The following is a 22,226-nucleotide window of genomic DNA, read 5'->3' on the forward strand; positions in this document are numbered from 1 at the left end:
AGGGAACGTTTGGGCCTGCAGCAGGACAAAGTGCCATGCCTGCTTCCCCTTGACTCCATCATTAGTCCATCAGGATAGGATCACCAGGTGACTCCCAATCAAAGGGACTTTTGCTCCAGTCCCAGCTTTTTATGCAATGAATCGGCGAAGTATGGGAGTTGTAGTCTTGGGTCCGTTCGGTTGAACCAATTGAAAACAATGCTTTGGATATCTAAGATGGAAGGAACAATATGAGTGTCATGGAGTCAACTGTTAGCCCTAGTCATGACAAAAGTAGGTACAGACCCTGTTCAAGATACGCAGAGGTAGAGTTTAAAGATACACTTCCCACCCTGTATGCTCCTATGCAATCCTGTAATCCTTTCTTCAAGAACTTTAGGACTGATTTAGAATTTGGTGGTAACTGAATAACCTACAATTTCTGGAAGTACAAGATTGGGTGCAATGTCGGCAAAAACCAAGGTATTGGTGAGAAGAGGTTGGCACATCCACGCTGTATTTGGAGGGAGTTGGGAGCCTCCTCAGCAGTTGAATCTCAGGTGGCTGCCCAGGCGCAGTTCAGAGAAGGCGAAGCCCTATTTCGCAGACCAGTAGCAATTCAACCGGAGGACAACTGCTGGAGAATCCCTTTGTGCGTCATTAATCTAAAAAAATGAACCGTTTCACTGTGCCTGGGGACATCCTAGATTTAACTGTTACCCCTATAAGGGCAGCAGCAAACTGGGGTACGCTGTACCCCAACGCATTTCGGGAGGGGTCAGTGACGGGCACAGTAAAAACATGAAAGATGTAACAGTCCTGGGATCTCCTGTTAGGACAAGGTCAGAGGTGAAGAGACATCAGAGGCACTTGTAAACCAGCAGGGCTATTCATGGGGCTACAGGTACCGTGCATCACATTTAAGCCAGCAGGGGAACAGGACAAAACCTGAAGATAAAAACCCAAAGTATGAATGTAAACTACTAGGACACAGCCATGTAAGTAGCACCAGAGGCCCAAGCTAACTACCAGAGCAAGTCAGCGGAGCATAGGCACCAAGCAGTACATGTAAAGCCCCAGAAGAAAACTAACTGGCAAAACTTCCAGTACAAAACCAAAAGATTAAAGACACCAGATGCCCAGGTTAGGTACTGGTGCTAGTCAGAAGGACACAGACGTCAAGTAGTACATGTAAGCCATCAGAACAAAACTACCAGAACAAAACCAAAAGATTGAAAACAGCAGAAACCCAAGCTAACTACTGGTGCTAGTCAGAGGAGCACAGACGCCAAGCAGTGCATTTAACCCTTCGGAACAAAACTAGTAGCACAAAACCAAAACATTGAAGCCAACAGACGCCTAAGTTAACTACCAGAGAAAGTCAGTGGAGCATAGACACCAACTAGTACGTGTAAACCATCAGAAGAAAACTACCAGAACAAAAGATTGAAGACACCAGATACCCAAGTTAACTACTGGTGCAAGTCAGATGATTACAGACGTCGAGCACTACATATAAACCACCAGAACAAAACCAAAAGACTGAAGACAGCACAGGCCCAAGTTAACTACCAGAGCAAGTCAGAGGAGCATAGGCACCGAGCAGTACATGTAAACCCCCAAAAGAAAACTAACAGACAAAACTTCCAGAAAAAAAACAAAAGATTAAAGACACCAGATGCCCGGGTTAAGTACTGGTGCTAGTCAGAAGAGCACAGACGCTAAGTAGTACATGTAAGCCATCAGAACAAAACCAAAAGATTGAAAACAGCAGAAACCCGAGCTAACTACTGGTGCTAGTCAGAGGAGCACAGACGCCAAGCCGTGCAGTTAACCCTTCGGAACAAAACTAGTAGCACAAAACCAAAACATTGAAGCCAACAGACGCCCAAGTTAACTACCAGAGAAAGTCAGTGGCGCATAGACACCAACTAGTACGTGTAAACCATCAGAAGAAAACTAACAGAACAAAAGATTGAAGACACCAGACACCCAAGTTAACTACTGGTGCAAGTCAGATGGTTACAGACGTCGAGCACTACATATAAACCACCAGAACAAAACCAAAAGACTGAAGACAGCAGAGGCCCAAGTTAACTACTGGTGCTAGTCAGAGGAGCACAGATGCCAAGCAGTACCTGCAACCCATCACGATAAAACCATAAGAATGAAGACACTACAGGCCCAAGTTAGCTACCAGAGCAAGTCAGAGGGGTAGACATTAAGCAGCACGTGTACACCACCAGGAAAACATTACCAGGTCAAAGATTAAAGACAAGGGACGTGTTAACGACCAGAGTGGAGTCCAGAGGGGTGGAGAGCCCATGCAGCTCATGTAAACAATCACGACAAGGCCTGAGACGTATAAATACTGTACAGCGCAAGTATACCACCAGGCCAGAACTACCCAACCAAAGCAAAAGATAAGACACAAGGGGTGCATGTAAACTATCAGAACAACAACTGAGGAATCAGACACATTTACGCCGGCAAGGCAATTGGTCTGAGCACCTGTAAGCAATCAGGCAAGGCCGCAGGTGTAGAGCACCTGTAAGCAATCAGGCAAGGCCGCAGGTGTAGAGCACCTGTAAGCCACAAGGACAAGGAGTAATGTAAACTCTAAAGACAAAGGCAGAGAGGTTCAGAGTACTGACGTGCACATAAACACACGAGGACAAGGCTTGTGAGGAACATGCACATTGTGGCACATGTAAGTTAACATGACATGGCCTGCGAGGTTCCACCAACAGGACAAAAGCAAAAAGGCAAAGAATGAAAGAAACCAGGCGCTCATGGAAACTTTCAAGACAAAGGCGGAGATGTGCAGAGAGCTGGGGCTCTTATAAGCTACCAGGACAAGGCCTGTGAAGGACAGGCACATCGAGGCATGTGTAGACTCGTGGGGCTTGGCTAGTGGGACAACTGCCAGAACAGTACAGGTGCCCTGTGGCGCATGTAGCTCATACGTTTTAGACATGCAGAGAGCACGTAAAAGATCAGGACAATGTCAAACTCATAGAGACTGCAGGGGCACCGGAATGCTTCACCAGGACAAAGGTGATGCTGTGCGCACTCTTATCACATTTAAACCATCAGTACAAGGGTCCAGGTGTACACACCTTGCAGTTCATATAAACCACTAGGCACTTATACACCATCACTAAAGGAATATAGACACCCTGGGTCATATGTAACCCATTGGCACAAGACCAGAGGGGTACAGACACCAGAGGGCACGGATAAACCATGCAGAGAATTCCTGAGAGTTAGACGCCGATGTGGCACATGTAAACCATAGCATCCAGTAATCCAGGGCTCGGGCGTGAACCAGTAGTCGGTTGTAGGGCATTGATTTGTTTATTGCTTAACAAATGTATTTTATTTGGCTAGGAGATAGGTTTGAACTAAATACTTTTTAGTTTATATTTTAGCATTGAAGGCAGCCCACCCAACCCCCGGGCATTTATGAGATAAGTGATTTTAATGTTCTCTTAAAGAATATTATTCTTCAGGGTAATTTTAGTCGGATTTTATGCGAAGGGTTTCAATTGATTGGTTCAGTAAATACCAATAGTGTGTAAACCAGTGGGTGCCGGTACACTACAGGCACATGGAATTCAGAAAGGCACAGCTGCTCTGGGCACATTCATGTAAACCATCGAAACAAGGCAGAAGGATGCAGACACCCTGATGCACATGTATATCACCGGACAAGACCAGAGGATTAAAGAAACGGAAGAACATGTACAGCACCTGGTCTAGTGCACAGCGGAAGAGCACTCCTCAGAGGCAGATCAGACTAGGGCGGAGGAGCAAACGTAAGCCACAAGGGCAACAAACGAGAGCCATTGCCAGCTTACTAGCAAACTAGTTGGTGAGTTGGGGTAAATACCAGAGGCAGGCCAAAGCCACCAGCGCAAGTACAGAGGGGCACAGAGACCCGGGAGAACATGTACACTACAGGGATAAGACCTCTGGGCCAGGCCAGGTACGACCTAGAGACACATGGGTTGGGGCGTGTAAACCATCTTGTTGAGTTCCTATGCGTGCAGGACCACACAGGGGTAAATCTAAGACAACAGGGCAAAGACAGAGAGACACAGGGGGACATTTTAACTATAGGGATAAGACCACTGGGACATGCTAGGCTCGACCTAGAGAGACACAGGGTATGGGGGGTGTAAACCATCTGGTTGAGTGCACAGTATACAACAGGGCAAAGACAGAGGGGCAGAGAGACTCGGGATTGACGTCACGGGATGAATGCAAACCGGTAAGATAAGGGTGGATGGAAAATGATCCTGTGGGTTATGCTAGCCTAAATTACCTGGGTAAGGCCGGAGTCCTACACACACTTTTGGCCCCAAGAATGAAACATACCAGGGCAAACGGGTGGGTGGCTAATGGAGAGGGAATCCTGATACCTATCGGGCCCAGTAAACCATCAGGGCAAAGCTAAAGCGCTCCTTTCCCCATATTTGTGGTCATCACTTTCCTTTTTGTTCTGTCCATGTTGCAAATTCACGGTTTCGTACCTTTGTCTTGCATCACATGCAGGTGTGGGTCCAGTGTTTGAGTCTGAGCTGCAGGCACTGGCCCCTTTTCCTCCCTCTCTTCCTTTAAATTTCATTCCTGCCCTCTTTGTTCCCTTAACTCTGATTTTGTCTATATTTATTGCCCATCTTTCTGATTTTTTCCCAGCCTGTTTCCTATCTTATTTCGCCCCTCACCCACCCACTGCCCTCTCTGTAATTTCCCTTGTTCTGAGGTCTGTCTCCCCTCCCCCTCGTTCTGTACAGTCCCAGTTTCCATCTCTCCCCGTGTACACAGAGAATATTAATCGCCTCCGCTGGTTGGCTGGCAGGGATGCAGGAGCAGATGGAATAGCTAATGCACCGGTTGCTATGGAGATGCAGAGAGCTGTCGAACTTACAGTAATGGCTTTTGCTTCGGCGCTTTCTCCTGTCCTGCGCCCTGCCCCCCTCTCCCGGCCGAATTCTTCCCGACACCTCCCGTTTCTTCCCGCGTCACATGGAGGGGTTATCCCCATCTATCATCTGAAGAGTGTCCCCTGAACTGTAAGCCGGGCTGAGGCCATATGCTTCCAGGGAGCCCGAGACACGGCAGTGGGGGTACGATGCCATGCATGAGCAGTGAATGAGTGGGGTTTGTCGCACGTGACTACAGCGCAGAGCACCGCTTGAGTTTCATAACAAAGGCATCGTCTGAAAAGAAGGCCTGCAGCGAGGCATGCGTGTCACGCGTGCCTGAAAGGGCGTGCTGGCTTCTCGCCGCTTCCAGTCGCATGATGCTTTGAATTATATTGTAGCGTGTGCCTAGTGCCTCATACCCTGGTGAGACTCCGAAGCACTTTTGGTAGAACGAGTAAGGAGCTATTTCATTCATTGGGAGTAGCCTATGAGAAGACTTTTGGTGTTGTGTGAGTTTGGGGGTGCCGTGAGGAGGGGGGGAGTGCCCAGTGCTCCAAACGTGGTAAACGTAGCTGCACATATGTACAGAGAGAAGTGAAGAGGTGTAACGGGGCTACCATCACATTCTGCGTCTGCTCCCCATCACTGAGTACCAGATTAAACCATGCGCATTTGTATAGCACAGGCCTTGCTAGGAAACAATGGAGCTCGAACAGTGGGTGAAGGCAGAACAGCACAACACTCATTGTTTACAAGAGGGAGGTAACTAGATGGCATTACTGTGTGTGGTGGTATTGCTCCTTGAAGGAATGAGGCATAAGGTTTTTTTCTGAATTGAAGGAGGGTTTGACCATTTCTGTTGCTGGTGGGAAAGCTCTTCCAGATCCTGTGAGAATAGATGGAAAAGTCCTGCTGCCCAGTCGTATACTTCTTGCATCTGTTAGCTTCTGGTTTTGTGATGCCCTTGCTTCTGTTGTGGCGGTGACAACTGAGGTTTATTTCTTGTCCAGGTATTCAAGGGCTTTGTTACAGAGGTCCTTTGCTGATATACCTGGTCTTGAAGTCCAGGCATTGAGTGGAAGCCAGTGTATTCCATTGAGCATAGATGTGGTGTGGACCAAATTCTTTAGGCCCTTGGTAAGGCATTTTTGTAGGATGCCTTTCCGGGGTGCCAAAGTCGTCTATGGGGGCCATTAGGTAGAATATTGCCCGCATCGAATTGGAACCAGTGCTTGCACTGTTTTTTCCTTTTTTTAATTTTTTTTTTACATTTGTGTCCTGAAGAGAGGATTTCACTTTCTACAGGAGGAAATGCTTGTGCCATTCTTTTTTTTTTTTTTTTTCTAGTGATGTGTCCTTGAAAGTGATGTCTGTGTAGAGGCAGAATCCAATCAGTTCAGCATTCTTTGTGAACTAGAGGGTGAAACAGACATGCTTCATGTTGGATAGACAGGCTTGAATCTCCTGTTGTTTTAAAGAGTTGGTAAGCAAGAGGAATTCATCATTTAACAACTTGAGATGTATGTAGGTATACTTAACAACTTTGTGTGGTTTAGCTTGAGGCAGGTATTTAGGCACTGAATGCCTTTGGGAAAGGAGATTTTGAGTTTTCGTTGGGTGATCAGCATATTGATAGATCCTGACATTGTTATCAGTGAGTAGAACTATGAGGGGGTTCATTTAGAGACTGAAGATGATGGCAGAAAACATGAAAACTTGAGATACTCTGTATAAAACTGAGAATGTATGGAATATTCCTGTTTCTATTTGTACGAGTTTATCACAGTCGGTTGGGCAGGATGTGAGGTTTTGGAGGACGATAGAAGGTAAGTCCATGAGATTTTCCAGGTTGTTGATTGGTGTTTGATGGCCTATTTGGTCGAAGGCTGCAGAGAAGTAGAGTAGAATTGGCAGACCACGATCAAGTCATTGAGGAGAACCTCATCAACTGCTCAAAGAGTAGCTGTCTCTACTGCAATGTGGTTTGTAGTCTGTTCGGTAGTCATATTGAAAAATATACTTGCTGGTCTACTCTTGTAGTTGGCTCTCAAGTGCTTTCCCGATGATTTTCTTAATAAGGGTAAATGTAGGATGGAGTGAAATTTGGCAGGATAATTTGGGTTCAGTTCTGAGGGCATCTCTGAAGTTTCCTTGCTTGAGAGAAGCATTGACAAAGCTGAGGACATATGCAGGGGCATCTCTTTGAACATATTTAACAATGGAAGAAGGCAGAATGTCATCTTCATAGGAAACGACCTTGAGTCAATAAAGAGTGTTGGTGGGTTCAGGATGGGGCAGAAAGTTGAAGGCAGCTCCCCAGGGGGTGGAGCGAGGTGGAGAGGATGTCTGGTATGTGTTGTCAATGAGGGATATGATGTTGAGTTTCCCAATGAAGAGGAGAATGATGGTGTTGCATTTATCAACTGCTGGTGAGATAGGAGAGATATGTAAAAAAAAAATGTATGCAATGCAGGATAGCTATAAAGAGGTTTTTGGCTGCTTTGTATAAACAAAGTGGTCAACATTACAAAGCAATCAGTGTCACCTTGTTCACCAAGTCTTTCACTAGAAACAGTTAGTGAACAAGGTGGCATTGATTGTGGTGATTAGCCATCTGCGTGCAAAGCATACTACTTTGTTTTGGGCGAGGTCAGAGAGGACAGTGGTAAATGCTTCCCATTCCCTTTCTGATCTGCTTATGACACACTTGCTCTTGACAGTTCCTAAGTGTACCAGAGTACAGAGGGATTAGGTTTGCAGCACCATGCTCTCATTGGACCATTGAGTTTTATATATTCTTTGTGTTTTTTCCAAGTTGTGCTGTAGCATCTCACAAGTGTAGCTTCCTCCTAAACCTAGCCCCCCAAAGCCAATTCTTTACTCATCTAAACTTTGGAAGAAGCTGAATAGTGTTTGTTTGGAGAGATATCTGTTCATGAAATCCCATATTGCTTTTCCACACAAAGGCTGGGATCAAGCATCAGTCATTTGAAAAGCTTGGCTGCTGCTGCTGTCCCTGGAAGCATTGCATCTGTACTGTCCTATAAATAAGTATCTGCTGACTGAGGGAAAGAACAATGATCACTGTTTTGATGTGCCTAAAGGACAGCTTCAACTGGCCCTACTCTAGCACCATAAGAGTCTGGAGCCAGCTGACTGTGACCGACCCAAGGTACGTGCTCTATCTGGGTACCAAGGACGTGCTGTGATCATAGGCTGGTGGTGAGCCTGCACTGCTCATAGACCTGCCTGACACTGGAGGAACTGGTCTGGCCCCATTTACAGCCTATTAGTCCTGTTCACATTAGGTCTTAATATGGCGTCATGTTGGCTGAGGGCTTGTGTGCCTTGATCTCACAGCTATTTACACCATATCTGTACACCAGATGTTTCCAGGGTCATCATGGAGTGGTGGGACCCTAGCCCTGAAACTCAGTTCCCCACTTGCTGGTTAAGAATGTGTACTAAGACTGTGTACCCCAGATCCTGTTGCTGCTCTGCCTCCCAAAAAATTGATCAACGGTCAACCTTTTACAAGATACAGGCCCCTAAAACTTGGAACTTCAGGAGATCTAATGTGGAAACTAAGACAATTCCAGCACCTATAGCCTTGCCCCCATCCCTTCTTTGTATATTGGTGAAGCCAGCTGGTGATGCTCAGACTCTCTCTATAATCTCTGCTTTCACTTATAGTAGATGTTGAATTAGGACTAAGAGGTAGTCTGATACAGTTGTGGAAATCTGTTTACCCCTTTGTCCATTGATAAACTCCATCATAGAACAGAGATGAGGCTCAGATGTCTCAAGAGATGGCAAGTAGTTAATGTTATTTCCACAGTGGGATCATATTGTTCTAAATAGTCCCAATTGTTATTGTGGTTATAATGTCTTACCTTCTAAGCACTTTAGAATGTGGGTAGTTTCTTGTCCTGAGAATGTGCTAGAACATTCTACTTCACGGTTACTTTTCATTGCCTCAAATGTATTTTATATAAATAAAGACCTATTATCTTTTAACGCAGTACGTTTGACTGGATATTGAATTTATTTTGTGTGATTAATGTGACCACCTCGTTGAGTGATCTTCCTAGCTACTAGACTTGGAAAGCCAAGCATGCTAAGGGAGTAACATGCTTAGTCATTTGGAGTGGAATAGTATTTAAAGCCCTGGTAAACAGTGTTAAGTGACAGTAACCAGCACTGATATTGCTCACTAACCTCTAAGTGCCCCAAGGGCCACAGAAAATGTCTGACTCTGATCATGTCCTGTACAGTGTGCCCACAGCATGTCAAGTCTGTACTCAACATGGTACCTTGTCCTCACGGAAGAGTGACATGCTGTAGCCTGGCTAGAGCAGCTCTGCTGAATCTCATGCCTCCTTGGGTTTCAGGAGTAATGCTCAGCACACTGAGGCCTAGCTGTATTGAGGGTTGCGTTGCACCAAAGACCCTGTGTAATAGTAAGTAAATGGATGCTATGTTTTGCGTCGCTTTCTTCCTTGTGAGCGCCAGTGTAAGGCGTTAGTAGATACCCCCTGAAACTGTAGACACAAGCTCCCTAGACAAAAGCACTAAGAGGGAGACTGCTGAACTGTCTTTACCAGAGTAACTTTCTCTGTTAGAGTTGGTGTGTGCAAGCATGTTTATTTGTACTTGTCTGTTGATGTTTATGCATATCGATCTCCCAGGAGGACTTTGCAAGTGTTTGTGGCTGTGACAGCTCAGTTAGGCTTCTCGGGTCTCGTAAGCATGAGTAGCTTGTGTCACCCATATTTTTGCTTTGCAAATCCTGGTTTTATAAAAGGTTAAACAGGACTTAAGGTCCCTAAATGCAAAGCAAAAATTCTGGCCTGTATAGATTACCCCCTTATGTACCTGGGAGACTTGAGGGTTCTGTTGTGTGTATGTTTCTGTGTGTATATGGCTCCCCATTCCCGGATTATATACTACTCCTGCTTTCATTGTGTTTGCATTGGTACACCTCACTGTTCTTTGTCCCACTCCACAGCTCACTCTCTGATTGTGTCTTTGAACGCGTCTATTTTTCGTCGGTATGTTTACGCGTTTCTATCACTCTCCAGCTCTGCTTCTCTGTGTTCGGCTACTGTTTGAGTATCTGTAGTTTGCGTGTGGACGTGCATGATGCGTGGAATATCTATCTGCTAAACTAACAGACTAGAAAAAAATGTGTTGTGTGTGTGGAGGGAGGGGGTGAAATTCAGTTTGCTTGGACCCGGCCACACTATTTACACCCCTCCCCCGTCCCCACAGTTCCCGAGAACTACCGAGAATGTGTAGCCTTGTTATTTAAAGGCTAGGCACAAACAGACTTCCTCTCTCGGCCATGCAAAGCAGCGCCTCTGTAGCACGGCGACCGCAGCCGGCGCTCAAACTTCACCCACGGCATCTGCTGATGGTTTGTTTACAGGCCTCGGAGGACGCGCATGCGCGATTGGTGTGTGTCGAAACGTGCATGACCTGCCACCTGCTATACGTGAGGTCTGTGCAAAGGTCACCAGTTCTAATGTGCTCTTGCTACTTCCTCACACAGGTCTCTGGCCATCTACAGGAGGCCAACCCAGTGTGTGCTGTATAAATGTCTATAAACATAAAGCCCCGTGTCACTCTTAGTCCTCTGAAATGATAGCTAAGAATTTACAAGCTAGAATCGGGAAGATGGCGTCCAGCGCCTGTCGGGCCAGAACTTCAGATGTCTGTCTGCGTTGTGGTTTGTCCACTATAGGTTGACCGTCCTCCCGGCTTTGCTGGAATAGTCTCGGGTTTCTATCTCTGTCCCTGCAAATTTCACCAAATTAAGCATAAGCACTGTTTTTTACAGAAGTTCGACTGAACAGAGAGTTTTATGTGTTCTAGTGTAGAAGTTTGCAGTCTTTAGCAGAAAGCAGTTAGTTAACAAAGGCGATACTGTCTGTGTAAATTGCATTTATTCCCCCACAGTGTCTCATTGTCTGTGTTATGTTGCTGGGCTCTGACAAGTTATTCTGTTCATTTGGGTCAACCAGCATTGTAGTCCTACTTCTTTGTTTGTGAAATATCTCAGTTTTTGGGCTTGTTCCAGTCTGGGCCTAGTCTTTCAGAAGTATAGGGGAACATCAGCTAGCCAGTGTTTAATTTGAAAGAAAGTGAAAAAAAGTACAGAGGCCAAAAGATTTTCTTAGCAGCATACTGCCGAGTGTTGGAGCTGTGCCTTTTTCTTCCAACACTCTACAATTCCTGTATCTTTATATCACTTGTGTCCCTGCTTTCTCCCTTTGTCACAGTTCTCCTGTTTTTCTCCTTCTTTTGCCCTGTGGTGCCTTTCTCCCTCTTTCACTGGGGTGATAATGAAAAATAAGCCCCTTTCCCAAAAATGAGTGCCAGCACCTACCACCGACAGCACAAGTTAAGCTCTGCCCGGTGCTCTGGTTATAAAGCGTAATTTCTCCATGCGCTGACTTACAGTGACCAGTTCTTGTGGTTCATGAGCTACTTAGGTAACCCTGATGAGTCAGCAGCTCGCCGCTCCACGCTGTCCCACATCTCCACATCACGACAAAGGAATCGCACAAAGTGCGCAAACAGTGATGCACCACACAGCTGATATGAGTACTTGAAAGGATGAATTTTAAAGCGTTTTTGTACTGTAGTACCTTCTGCCAGCACCTGCCCGACTTGGTTCCATTGGCCATCTGTTGTGGCGTCTGTTCGTGGCACCATAGAGGAACGGGTGGTGCAAGCTGTGTCCAGAGAGAGTTGCAAATGTACTGTTAACTAACCATTGCACTCCAGGATAACCCAGGGACCAGATTCTGGCGCAGTTTAGAAATGGCCACCTCTTTGTCGTGCGACGTTCATGGCGCTAGCCACCAGGTCGCTTTCAGACATAGAGTTCCCGAACTCGAGGAAGTCTTGCTTAAGTTCTCACTCTGCCATTTGCAATGACAGGAAATGCTGTTAGAGGCCCTACCACTGAAACCACCTCAATTCTTAGTAGAAGAGCATAGCACACTTAACGCGAGCAGTGCTTATGAGCTGAGTGTGGTCAGATTATCCGGGTGGGCTATCGTCGTGCATTTATTACTTTGAAAAGCAGATGTTGTTGTCTTGGGGTAGGCTGGTGTTCTAGTTGGGTCAGCAAATCAATGTGCATTGAGAAAGTCAGCAGTAGGAACAGCCAGATTAGAAAATGCACAGTACATCTTAACATTTCACTGAGGCACATGACCAGGCCCCAGTCAAAGGCCTGATAATCTGTCTGCACCGACTCTTTGAAGAGGAAAATAAGCAGAGGTCAGTGAATAAAAAAAAAAAAGGTCCTTGACTCACACAGGGAAATGATCAAACGACTCTGTTTTGTCTGCCGCAGAGCGCACATTCCCACGTTAAAACCACAGACCTTGGGCAGAGGTCACCGCACACACTAGCAGGTAGGCATTATAGAAAAAGAAGCAGACCTTTTGTTCTGTGAGAACTAGTTGATATCAGAAGATTCATTGTTATCAGGAACACCATGCACCAGCCGGGTTTGGCTACTGCAAACCATGGTCATTTACAACTTTTTTGAGGTGAACAGAGACATGCATCCTTGTGTCACCCTCTAAAGGGTAAACCAATCTTTAAAGCTAAATTAATTTACTGCACAAATATTAAAATATTCGCTTGCATGATCCAATTTGATTGGTGTTGCAAAGTCTCAGGCATTTGCCATATCTGGAAAGCAGCTACAAAAAAAGATGGCCTTATTTAGGCCCGGGCAGACGTCCCGAGGGCACTGAACATCTCTGCCACCGTGGTGAAGGGTTGCCCGCTTGACTGGTGGGCATCTCTCTGCTATGAATGGAGCTGCTGCCACAGCCACTTCTTTCACAAAAGTGACGTTTGCCAAGTGAGCATCATTTTTTTGTTGTTGGAAAAAACAAACTCCCAAAGTGGGGATATTTTTTCATTGTCAAAAAGTAATTGGCCATGATGCGTAGGCAGCTTTTTTCCTGCATGTGGGGTCCATATAACTTTTTTCCTACCCGTTATGGACATGGGAAAATGACGGTTGTCCTGTTCTCAGTCCATCAGTGTGATCCAAATGTCCTGTTGCAGACGGACCATAGGACTTGATTAAATAGAGCAAGGAAACCGCAGGTCTGAGAGGGCAGAAGACCCTCCTCTTTACAGCTGTTTCTTGTGCTCAGATAAACCCAAAACAAGGCACACAGTTTCAAGGAAAGCCCCAAAGGTAGGGTCTGTATCTCTGCACTCCACACGACAGATGCCCCCAACATTGATAAGTGTTTCCCCTAAGAGAGGCATGGCTGTGGGCATCATAATGACATTTAGTGCTCAATTATGAGTCCTATTTTCATTCCATTGCAGTCGGCAGTGGTAGTTCCTAATCCCATTGGAAATTAAAAATGATGCGATAACTCAGCGGGCCGGGACATTTAACACAGAGACTCCAAATTCTAAAACCAGGTGCAGTCCAGAGTGAAATACCAGGTTCAAAATTTGGAATAACCAGGGGAAATATGAATTGGAATTACTGATTCGCCCCATAACTCCTAATTTCTAAGGGGTCTTCCAAGTTCCACTCGTAACCGTCACAACTCCATGTTCCAGAGTTACAAGTGATGCCTCTGTCCCTGAACTACCAATACCCCCTATTTGTAACTGATAATACTGGGGGCAGAGTTCCCAGCCGATCCTCTGGGACAATTGAAATGAATAGATACCTGATAGAACTAAAATCGGAGAGGACACAAGTGTGCACACATAAATATTTACCACCAGAACCACTTGTGTAACTGAGCACTGATCACCTGTTCCACAATTGCATCTTGTGCCTCAAGAAAAGAGAGGTGTGCATCTTGTACACAGAGAGTGGCAAGCCTCTTGCACATCTTGTGCACAAAGAAGCAAGTGGTATACATCTTTCACATCTTGTGTACAAAGAGAGTGGTGTGCATCTTGCATATTTTGTGCTCAAAGAAGAGAGAGGTGTGTATATTGCACATCTTGTGCACAAAGAAGAGAGAGATGTGCATCTTGCACATCTTGTGCACGAATAAGAGAGTGGTGTGTGCATCCTGGACATCTTGTGTACAAAGAAGAGAGAGGTGTGCATCTTGCACATCGTGTGCTCGAATAAGAGAGTTGTGTGCATCTTGTGCACAAAAAAGATTGGTGCACATCTTCTACGCAAAAAAGAAGGGGGGTACATCTTGCCCACAAAGAAGAGGGAGGTGTGCATCCTGCCCACAAAGAAGAGATATGTGTGCATTTTGCACATAAAGAAGAGTGAGATGTGCGTTTTGTGCATAAAGAAGAGAGGGGTGTGCATATTGTGCACAAAGAAGAGGGGTGTGCATCTTGCACATCTTGTGCACAAAGAAACGAGTGGTATACATCTTTCACATCTTGTGTTCGAAGAGAGTGGTGTGCATCTTGCATATTTTGTGCAGAAAGAGAGAGGTGTATATTCCACATCTTTTGCACAAAGAAGAGAGAGGTATGAATCTTGCACATCGTGTGCACGAATAAGAGAGTGGCGTGTGCGTCTTGGACATTTTGTGCACAAAGAAGAGAGAGGTGTGCATCTTGCACATTTTGTGCACGAATAAGAGAGTGGTGTGCATATTGTGCACAAAAAAGAGTGGTGCACATCTTCTACGCAAAGAAGAGGGAGGTGTGCATCTTGCCCACAAAGAAGAGAGAGGTGTGCATTTTGCACATAAAGAAGAGAGGGGTGCGCATCTTGCCCACAAAGAACCGGGGCGTGCATCCTGCAGATCTTGTGCACAAAGAAGCGAGTGGTATACATCTTCCACATCTTGTGTACGAAGAGTGGTGTGCAACTTGCATATTTTGTGCACAAAGAGAAAGGTGTATATTTCACATCTTGTGCACAAAGAAGGGAGAGGTATGAATTCTGCACATCGTGTGCACGAATAAGAGAGTGGTGTGTGCATCTTGGACATCTTGTGCACAAAAAAGTGTGGTGCACATCTTGTACGCAAAGAAGAGGGAGGTGTGCATCTTGCCCACAAAGAAGAGAGAGTTGTGCATCTTGCCCACAAAGAAGAGAGAGTTGTGCATCTTGCCTACAAAGAAGAGAGGGATGTGCATTTTGTGCATAAAGAAGAAAGGGGTGTGCATCTTGCACATCTTGTGCACAAAGAAGAGAGAGGCTTGTGCTGTTAGAGCAGCAAACTCACTCAGTATTAAGGGACATGCTTGCCTGTTTAGATACTCGCATTTCCCCACTGCCCAGAGGGATTCTGGCAACATCCAGTCGAAGCTCCATCCAGTGTGAGTATTCATTTCATGTTCAAGTCAGACAAAGCTTTGTTTCCTACTGCACGCGGAGAGGGTTGTGTGTCACTGCATTGTCTCCCTACATTACGGGTCACTACAGAGTGTAAAAAAGTGACACTTTCACAGAGCCAGGTCGGCTGGTTGCTTAGTGTGACCATACAGTGGTAAAAATACTTTGTTGCGAAGTTGCAGGATCCTTTGCGAACACTCATCCTCGTGTTTCTTCAAGAATGTAAACCAGGACGGATCAAAACAGACTGTCCTTATCTTTCAAAAAGGAAAAGACGCAACAACAAAACATGTGGTATGCAGGACACGATAACCTTTGTGAAATTCCGTGGGCATTTGTGCCCAGTAAAACTGTGCAAAATATACTTACCTCATTTGAGAGGGATCATGTGTTAGGCTGACTAAATTAGTGGTTTCCATAGTTTGCAATGCCTGTCCTCCATCGATCAGTGCTCCCCATGGAGGATTCCTTTTTTGCATATGCAAATTGACCTTTTCTGATCACTTTCCCTGCACCTTTGCGCCTTCGGGCCAGTGGCGTAACAAATCCTGATTCCCCCCCCCCTCTCCCCCCCCCCCCCCCGCGCAATGTACACGCTGGGACCCTACGGTCTTACTCGGCAGCTTTCAGGCTGGGTAGTGTACTGAGGGGCTCCCCCTGAAGTTTTGGGACACCCTCGCGCTGCCGGAGCCTTTGTTACGCCACTGTAAACATTACGCAAACGCAGCACAAAGATGCGTAGGAACAGAGCAGACGTTTTTGGCTTTAAAAATTGGCTGCAGTTTGCAGTGGCGCAAAAGCCGCATTGCTCTTCCAGCAAGTCATTATGACTGCACGTGCAGGCTTGGCACTTGTTAGTGTCCGTTACTCCCCGTAAACCCCATGTTGTGGAGCTTTGTATAGCCTGTTTATGGTCGCACTTTATAACGTTAATGTTGGCATGCTCAATGGTCCGGGCACTATAAAAAGTGCTTACTCAAACCACGTATGTAGTTATGCATCCCCGCTCGATGTACACGATCTTGCAGATCGTCTCCTAGCCCCCCTGTAATGTACAGTACCCCCATTGTACTGTACAGTACCTGCTTGAACTGAATACAGAGAGAAACCTAGAAATTATATTGTCTGAGTTGGATTCAGAGTGGACTTGTCTCAATAATCAGACATTCCCAGATCATGCAGCAAGCAAATTGCCATTGAGACCTGTTGATGAAACCAGGAGTTTGTTCCAAGCCTTGAATATCTTATTGTCCAGTTATAATATTATCCTGATGCTTCTGGACATTAAAATTGCAGCTATTGGCTTGAGTAGCTTTGTAAAGCACCACAAGGCGTAAGTGAAGCCGAGCATCAGACAGAAAAATTCCCAGTCTTGCCCTGCTCACCAGAATGGAAGAAACTGGTGATGAGGTTCTCAGATTGAAACTACTAGGTAAACATCCTTCAGGTCTAGACCCATCATGTAGTCATCTTGTCATAGAATAATTATAATGTGGTAATTGCCCCTTATTTTGAAGTGGCAATAAACTAGCCTCTGGTTTAGTGGCCTGAGGTATAGCACCAACTGAATCTCCACTGAGTCCCTCTTGGAGACCGTAACTAAGCTCTGCACATCCGCTGATGCACCCATGGCCATTTTAAAGCTCTGGGCCACAGGGTAGTCAAGCTTATCAGAATCCCCCTGTACATGCCATCATACCAGAATTCCCTGATCATACTAGCACATAACAATCACTAGGGCCATCTATCTAGCTGAGACTCTCAAAGAAAGCATAATACTTGACTTCTTCAGGCAGAGTGTGATGTAGGGCTGGGAACCCGTCCTCCACTCCTCAGTGTTAGAGCAGTTGGCTGAGATTGTGCCACTTGCGAATGCCTGCGGCTGGTGTTGCATGAAGGCCTCTACATGGGCAGAGTCTGGACTCTGTTTGTAACGCTGCAGTCTCCCCGAACCTGCAAATGCAGAAGGTGATGCAGCACGTGACCATTCCACACTCTGGCACTCCTGTGTCTGTCGGTTTACTGCCTGGTTCTGTGTGCCAAGTAGGAGCTCAGTCTCCATGAAGTGAAGGGCACTGGAGAAGATATCACTGCTTCTCCACAAGCGATCAGTGTTCAGCCCAAAATGGCTTTGGTAATGGTGCCTGGCAGATTGAGGCTGACCCACCGGTCTACAGTGACTCAGGCAGGGACATGCCTCCACCACTGCACAAGGCACTTACAGTCTTACAGATAGGTATCAATAACATTTAGGCTGACATGCAATTAATAGAAAATAAGGCTTTTCTCTGGATCAACAAAGAGGTCAAAGGGGCATTTGACTCCAAGGCAAGTAGAAAAGGAGGAAGAGGTGGAGTCTGTCAATAATGTTGTAGACTCTGATGGGATTGTTTTGTTAATTTCCACTAAGATGCTCATGGGAATTGTATTGTTTGCTAAGAGATATGTTATAACTGTTTCTTTACTGCTGACGAGTAAATGTATAACAAGAACATCCATGTCTTGGCACAGGATCCAAACACAAAAAAGGCAAAGTTGTGATACACCAGTAACCATATATGCAAAAGGTAACACACTTACAAAAAACATTAAGAACAGATAACGGCCTAAACTCCTAACTTGATAGTTGAGGTAGCATCGCTGCATGAAACCTTAACATCAGCACTAGATTCTTTAACACAATGCTGTATATCGCCACTGATGGGATAGACTGTGGATGTTAGAAAGACGTAAATGGATGTCCAGGGCAGCAGTGCAGTCAAAGGTTGCTGTCCACTCTGAAAGATGGGTAGCAGTGGGCACTACAAACCAGGTCCACGACCAAGGAATGCAATCAGAGGTGGACAGCAGAGCATGTCAATGACTGACTAATGCATGCTGAGCTGTACACTGCCAAGTTCGGCCAACGTTTGTGGAAGGCCAAAGGCAAAGGCACATAATATTTAGTTGAATCATCTGTAGCATACTAGCAGATACAACCACAAAAATGAATAAACTTGTAAACCTCACCAGGGGGAAAGAAAAATCTTTCCTAAAAACTACTGACCGACTAGTGCTAGTCACCCCTGTAGATAAAACTCGCCGTTGCTTGGCCTCTGCATTCTGAAGTGTCTCCATGAGGATACCATTTGGGCTTAAGGATGTAATTATTTCTATCTTGTGGTGTTTCCAGTAACAGGTAACACATTTTATTTAATTTAGCAATTGAGATCGTCTCTAGTTTTAAGCAACTTGGCAATTGTAGATGTGAACCATAATTCCCTTTTTTGGAATGAGTTCCATAAAATTACAAAGATTCTAGCAGCCACTATGAGAGATGTTGTGCACTGTATTCTAAACTTTTTTTCTGTGACTGTGGTGACCGCCCTGACTGCACCCTTCTAAAGTGCATCACCTCAAAGTTGCATAGGAAGACCTGTCCCCTCCTGAAGTCCTCTAAGAGAAGGGTGGCAGGTTGAAATTAAAGATGTCATTCTTAGCACTGCCTGGGAAACAATATTACATAATGCATTGTCATCACAGATATCAGAGTTGTCCTAAAAAAAGAGAGAAAGAATAATACTCAGTATAAATGGATGAAGGAACATGGTTCTATTATTATTAGTAGTAGACCGTTCTTGTAGTTGAACCAGTGTCAGCAGAGGATGTAGAAGAGTTGCTGGTCAGAAGGAAGCAGGATACTGAGGACATCACAAAACTAAAACCCTAAAAAAAGGCACAACATAGAATATAAGGTGCTGGTGTTAGATGGTGAGTCCTGGTCATTCTCGCATCATTCGAAAACAAACTGTTCGAGTCCCTTAGAGATCTGTCACTATCCATATCTGATGTAAATGTTACAGTTCAGTAAAGAGCCATCACATAGAAATTGAATATTCAAGCTGCATCAGTGATGCTAGGTGTCTGGGGAAGAGCACCTCACTGAAGTATGCCACTGTAGGCATGTCTGTGGTTGGAAAACAGCAGACAGACACATGGACCTCATCCACAAGAGGCACAGTCCAAGTTGCGCCTTTGTTGTCTGGTGTACATCTGCAATTGCAACACACAGGGTATCATTTTCTCATGAATAATGAGTTCAATGGTTTACTAGCAGCACGTTTAATAAAACGCATTACCTGGCATTATTGTTTTGCTGCCGGATGGCAGGAATCCCATTTATAGTTCATGTATGTTACTATGCACCAAGCAAAAGCTTCTCTGGGCTGAGAGCCAAATCAGACCCTGGGAGGGAATGGTCTTCAAGGACGAACGAGAAAGGCCTGCAAGACCTGCACTTTGAGAAATGAAGATCACACTTCTGCAAATCACCATCTGGAATGCATACAGCGTCCTTGTCCGATGCCTTGCTTGTTGAAGGTGCAAGAAGCAATGCCAGTCTACCACCCATAGAGGGCAACCGTGGAGGTTTGTAATCACAGGTTCCCACCACATGCGACGAAAATCAATTCCTCCACGACCTTCTAGACACTGGAGGATACATAGGATGTGAACCTTAAAACTAGAGCCACACTTGAGGGAGAAGTGTCCATACTTAATTGTCCCTGTCTGTACCACTGCTAAGAACCAAACTGAAATTCTCCTGGACCGACCTGTCCTGATTGTGAAAAAAACAACCTTTTCCCCATAACCTCGAGGTGTGAAAAGTGAACTGTAATCTTAACTCGAGTGTTCCCAGAATCGCACAGATGCAGAGCCTGGCCTGCAGCATGTGAACAAACAGATGGATCACCAAACCCATACGGGGAAGAACACTTGTAGATGTCAGGTAGAAGGCAGAAAGACAAACCAGGGGACGTAAAAACTATAATCAGAAATAGTCAGTTTAAGCCTGGAGCCTTATTTGCGCTAAGCAAAAATGTAGCAAGAAGGCCAAAGCAGCGGAAAACTGCACCATTGTGGTCGAACTTACAGGAAGTGATCCTCCACAGTCTTCAATGTGGTACACGCACACTTATGGAGGTGGTACTGCCTTAGAATAGGCTGGATAATAACTCTTCTTGGTAGAATGCTAATTTCAGCATATGAACAGGAGATATAGCAGCCCAAACTTTCAGGCATAAGGTTTACTGACTGTAAGAATATGTAGAGCTGTTCCGGCATGTCACGGCACAGAAATATCTCAAGGACTCCACTCCCACCAGTGATTTTCATAAAGTGCATGACAAGATGGTTGAAGGCATGTCTTTAAATTTAAAATCTTTGTACAGAATATTCCTGCTACCTGTTTTAGACAAGCCCTCTTCTATATACAAGCAGCAAAAGCTTGGAAAGAAGGGCAAGAACGTAAAGGATCGATTAAAAGCCATATATGTTTCAAGAACTTCTGAGACGGGGGCCTTTAAATTCTAATAGTGCAAGATTTGTCTTCGGTAACAAAAATTGGCCTTCAAACTTCATATCCGCTGCTTTTGGGGTCACTAACATTTCCAATGCAGGAGGATAATTTAATACAGCAAAATATCTCCTGTTCCTCCTGATGAGTTATTTGAAGATAAGATACCTATCTCCGAGTATGCATTAGATCATGGGTACTCACAAACTTTTTCTCGGGGGCCAAAATTGCAGTATGGTTTGCGGCCGAGGGCCGCACTGAAGTGACAGCGGGGGGCGGGGCTTAGAGGGGGCGGGGCTTAGAGGGGGAACAACCACCCCACCCCCTTTTTCAAAACAATGCCCCTACCCCAGTAACACACACAGCGCGCGCACATACAGCGCCATCTGCTCTCACCCCTACCCCAGTAACACACACAGCGCCATCTGCTCTCACCCCTACCCCAGTAACACACACAGCGCCATCTGCATACAGCGCCATCTGCTCTCACCCATACCCCAGTAACACACACTGCGCCATCTGCACACAGCGCCATCTGCTCTCACCCTTACCCCAGTAACACACACAGCGCGCACACACACAGCGCCATCTGCTCTCACCCCTACCCCAGTAACACACACACACAGCGCACACATACAGCGCCATCTGCTCTCACCCCTACCCCAGTAACACACACAGCGCCATCTGCTCTCACCCCTACCCCAGTAACACACACTGCGCCATCTGCACACAGCGCCATCTGCTCCCACCCCTACCCCAGTAACACACACAGCGCCATCTGCTCTCACCCCTACCCCAGTAACACACACTGCGCCATCTGCACACAGCGCCATCTGCTCTCACCCCACCCCAGTAACACACACACAGCGCCATCTGCTCTCACCCCTACCCCAGTAACACACACACACAGCGCACACACACAGCGCAATCTGCTCTCACGCCTACCCCAGTAACACACACACACATCGCACACACACAGCGCAATCTGCTCTCACGCCTACCCCAGTAACACACACTACATTAAAAACAAATAAATAAATAACCAAAGAGCCTTACCTGACTCAAAGCACTGTAAAGATGCCACAAATGTGGAACAGCAGGCAGGCGGGCAGCAGACGTGGAGCCGGTGACAGGAAGCAGACGACCAAAGCCCCATAAAAGTTAGCTGCAAGCGCTAACTTTTATGGGGCTTTGGCTTCCAGGATCGTCAGGGCAACGGCATAAACAATGGCCGCCGTATGTAAACATAGAGGAGCATGCTCCCGCGGCCCTCTTCTATGTTTACATACTGCTGCCATTATGATATGGCGTTTGGTGTGCGTCTCGCGGGCCGCCAAGCTAGGTCCATGGGGCCGCTGGCGGCCCGCGGGCCGTACTTTGAGTACCGTTGCATTAGATGATCGGTGGTGATTTTGGGCAAATTGTTTCTTCTTTGGGCCTTGAAGTCTAACTTTATAACATTCAGGAGGCCAGACAGTTGCCCAAATGTGTGTCATGTCACATTAAATGCTGGTCCTTCCTTGATAACCTTCAGTGCACAGGCTTTCTACCTGGGAAGCAACTATGTCTTCTGAGAAGGAGGAGGCTTTGCCAGGTCCTTTGGCTACAACCCCTGACATGTAAAAAAAAAAAAAAAACATCACTGTTGCTTTCAAGCTATTTATTG

General features: G+C 45.9%; 1 protein-coding gene across 1 annotated transcript in view; it reads left to right on the top strand.

The window, feature by feature from the left end:
• The window catches only part of MYO1D (myosin ID), a 422,174-nt gene that overhangs the window by 395,092 nt on the left and 4,856 nt on the right, over positions 1-22,226 (top strand). The gene's annotated exons all lie outside the window — the stretch shown is intronic.

This window comes from Pleurodeles waltl, chromosome 6 (assembly GCF_031143425.1).
Source record: "Pleurodeles waltl isolate 20211129_DDA chromosome 6, aPleWal1.hap1.20221129, whole genome shotgun sequence".
NCBI lineage: Eukaryota > Metazoa > Chordata > Amphibia > Caudata > Salamandridae > Pleurodeles > Pleurodeles waltl.